The sequence below is a fragment of the Lactuca virosa genome, chromosome 5 (assembly GCF_052849685.1).
Source record: "Lactuca virosa cultivar CGN04683 chromosome 5, Lactuca_virosa_CGN04683_v6, whole genome shotgun sequence".
Classification (NCBI taxonomy): Eukaryota; Viridiplantae; Streptophyta; class Magnoliopsida; order Asterales; family Asteraceae; genus Lactuca; species Lactuca virosa.
Genome location: NC_136430.1, coordinates 362,046,963 through 362,050,917, shown reverse-complemented (window position 1 = coordinate 362,050,917; position 3,955 = coordinate 362,046,963). Strand labels below are relative to the sequence as shown.

General features: G+C 32.2%; 1 long non-coding RNA gene across 3 annotated transcripts; it reads left to right on the top strand.

Moving 5' to 3' along the window:
* Positions 1-246: 246 nt before the first annotated feature.
* Positions 247-2,513, top strand: LOC145116840 (uncharacterized). Of its 3 annotated transcripts, none has more exons than XR_013712328.1 (5): positions 247-510; positions 649-1,149; positions 1,707-1,760; positions 1,850-1,917; positions 2,032-2,513. It is a non-coding gene; the product is annotated as an uncharacterized LOC145116840 (long non-coding RNA). The 3 variants fall into 3 exon arrangements; XR_013712329.1 differs by having other exon boundaries at positions 247-844; positions 924-1,149; XR_013712327.1 differs by having other exon boundaries at positions 247-1,149.
* Positions 2,514-3,955: the final 1,442 nt, after the last annotated feature.

Here is a 3,955-nt window from a genome sequence, read left to right as displayed (position 1 = left end):
AATATTCTCTGATGAGCATCAATGGAATTACAATTTTTTGGGTTTCGATTGGCCCTCCTGATGTTTTTAATCTGATTTTGGTTCCACTTTTCTTTTTACGAAGATTACGAGAGAGTTGGTGCCTGCTTGCTTCATCCTTACCTCATCCTTACACATAAGACTTCAAAGGTGGGTTTGCTTCGTTTATTCTTTAACTTATACGGCCTCACCTGTTTCCTCCACACACCACCACCTCAATGGCTCAATTATCCAACACCGTTTCCCTTTGCTTCCACCTCCCGCTTCATTTTGCGGCCCCATATCGCCACCTCATGTTTTCCTTTTATCTCTACCCTTTTTCTTAGAAAGTAATTCCTTCTAAACACTGTCTCCTGATTTCTCTCTTGACAACACCTATTCTTTGGTTTGATGCGCCCAAAAGCTCCTAAATCAACAATTTGACGTCCATCTTCATTCAAAATTCCAATTAAGGCTTATCAGCAAGCTACTTGCAACCTGCTTCATTTGATGGTTTGTAATCAACCATTTGTTCTTTGGTTTACCCTAATATTCTCTGATGAGCATCAATGGAATTACAATTTTTTGGGTTTCGATTGGCCCTCCTGATGTTTTTAATCTGATTTTGGTTCCACTTTTCTTTTTACGAAGATTACGAGAGAGTTGGTGCTCAAAAAAACGATGAGGCAGTCTAACAGGAAAGTTTTTGGAATCGCTCATCATCAATCTTGTCTAATTGCAAGTCGGTCGCCGCCTTACACAAATTACAAACTCATATGGGATGTCCCCCGCCACCATGGTGCTTCATCGACTTCATTTGCCACCTCCTGCTTCCTCAATGAAACGTGTTTGTATCTCCTATTCCTCAAAAACTATCTTATTTTAATTCTATTTCAGATTTTTTATATGCCGATGTGGGTTTTTAGGAGTAATCGATTTCTCAACCCCCGCCCAGAAACCCTAGAATCTAAGAGTCAAAGCAGGGTCGGGCTCTATCAAGCAAGTGCAGCCGACTTAGGTTGTGTGTGTCCTTCAAGATGCTAATAGCTCTTTTATGATTTCATCTTATTTCTCTTCCGTCCCTTTTCTTTAACCGATTTTGTTGATCGAGTTTCAAGTTGCTACAAAGATACAAGCATGTCACGATAACAGGTACTCATTTTGTCTTCCTTTTTAATTTCCATTCTTTAACAGAGACGATAGAAGGAAAGTAATGGGTGAAATCAACCGATTTTCTATTATTATTGTGAACCAGAAGCGAAATGGGTATATTTTTTAAATTATGGAATTGTGTTCTTGTAGTTATACGTAAATCCCAATACGTTTAAAGAGTGGCACATGAAAAATCTTAATTTAGAGGATAATACCTGATTGTACATTTATTGGAATATCTTTGTGACTGCTCCTAGCCTAGAAACTCTGAATGCTTTGTTTTAATTTGTATCAAATTGATTTGATGTACTTCAGAGGTGAGTAAAGGTTGTGAAGTTTATTGATGAGTACTCCATTAGGTTATTTCAACTCAATTTCTATCCTAAGATGTGACTTTGATATGAATAAAGTATATTCCATGGACAAACATATATGAGTGACTTCATTTTGACATTATAATATGTTTTTTTCCTTGTATAACTTGCTTTTAGTTTTGGAATCTTGATAATTTTGACTGTTTACAGATCTTAACAGACTATACTTCTATTGTGATATAGGTTCTTGGACGGTACCTGTTTCTTTTATCATGTTCACTAGACAAAACAATAAAGGTTTTGGTGCCTTTACTTTATAAGATGATATATATGAAGAAGGTTTATACTTTTTGCCTATGAGTATTTATTCTTGCTTGCTCATGTAGGTGTGGGCAGCTATAAAGCTATAAACAGTGGGAATTTGGAAGTAACTTACACACATACCAAAGAATATGTATGTTGATCAAACCATTTTTAGCTATTACATAGTATATAATAATATAATGTTGATTTTTTTTTGTAGTTTCACTTATGTGCTATCTTTTTCACTCATGGGGTATCAATCCAGGTAGCAGTTCAGAAAACAAACAAAATGAATAGTTCGGAGGAGCAGAAAAGGAAATAAACCCAGAGGAATCGTTAGGAGAAATTGTTGATCAAAATCAAACATCAAAGGCAAAAGTAAAGCATGTTGGCTTCCGCTTCCAAATTTTCAGTGCAAGTTTGTCATCCATGCTGCTTTCATTTCCATATTTTTTATTAAACGCATAGCTTAGTGGATGGTGGTGATGGTAAGCTATGGGTCTAATAAAATAAATTATGACATATAAATATAAATATATAATAAAATCAACGTAAATGATAAATTAGTCATTTCAGATTGGACACAGAACAAAATTGTCATAAATCTTTCTTGTAATGACTAAATTTGCAAAAAAAATTATATTTATACCGGATCCAACAAATCACCAAAACACAGGGACTAAAGATATAATTTAATCAAAAGTGTATATAATGGTGTGATTAAAACATCAAACGTGGGAAAAAAAACTAATTTTTGGTCATATAGATTTTTATATTAATTTCTAATTGTAAATTTAGTGAAAAAAATGAATATTAAAAAAAATGAATAATTGATTTTTCAGACAGTTAGAACAGGAGTGGAAATGACCCTCATTTCTTTTTTTAGTGATATCGTGTCAACCATTGTTTATAAAGTATCTTAAAAAATGACTGCACAATTTGGAAAATTAAAATTAAATTTTAATAAGGATGGATCTGTAAAAGATTGGGACTTAAATGTAAAAGATAACTCTTTTCAGTGAAGCCATTTTTTTTGTATCAAATCAAAGAGAATGCTTACTAGAACAAGGACCAATTTTTTTCCCCTGATGTGTCTTTTACTTGGTGGGCTTAATGGGTTAAGCACTCAATGTGGACTGTTTTCGAGGTATAGATTCTTGTGTCTTTTTTACCTAATCTAATCGAAATGACTTAATAGTTTAAGCCAAAAACCAAGTTTAATGTATTATGACTCTAACCTTTTACCTATTTTCAGCTTTTCATTTTTCCTTCCAATTCTTTTCATGTTAAAGGTTTGATGAATACTGATAAAATTGACGAAAATTATGAAAATTTATTTTTTTAAATGTCAAAAAGAAACAAGTAAATTTGAGTTGCGTTTCATTTATGACAAGTCAAACATAGAAAATTAAAATCTTTGATTTAATCTTTATTTATATTTAGTATATTGAGGTGGTTCCCATATTTTATATAGTTTGTTGCTGTTTATTTTTATTTGTGCTATATCTTGATTTTGCCTATATGCTTTGTGATAAATAACTAACAACCCTAACCACAAATAAAAAATACAGGTGAATTTTTGAAAGAAAATGAAAAGATACTGGTGGATTAAGCTGCAATGCACAAAATATTTTAGTTCCAAGAGATGATAGCATTATTGCTTGACCAAATGTCATGCCATTGCCAATCAATGTCAACAATTGAAAATACAAAGCTAAAAACTAGACGTTGAAGTAAGTGGCAAAAGAAGCATGCTAATTGACGATAATACCCCTAAAGTAAAAGTTGGACACTTAGAATTAAAAGAGGTTAACACAAGAAAATGACTCAAAAAGTGAAAATGAAATATGAATATCAAAATATTTGTATAAATGTAAAATATTGGACATCAGAAATGACAAAATATCCCCTGAACTAAATAATGGCAAAAACGAACAAATCATTGATGATGGAAATAGAAAGTAAAGTTTCCATTATGCCAATACACACATATAAGGAAAATATCATTTTTTCTCACGATTTTGATTTCTACATAAAACAGTTGAAATGAAGGACCTAAATTACACAAAAAATAGAAACTTCAAAATACGATGTCGTGATAAGATAATATTTAAAGTATATTGCTATAAGTAGCTAGATTTTCAAACTACAACGCACAAATAAGAAACAAAATCTACAAATAAGCGAAC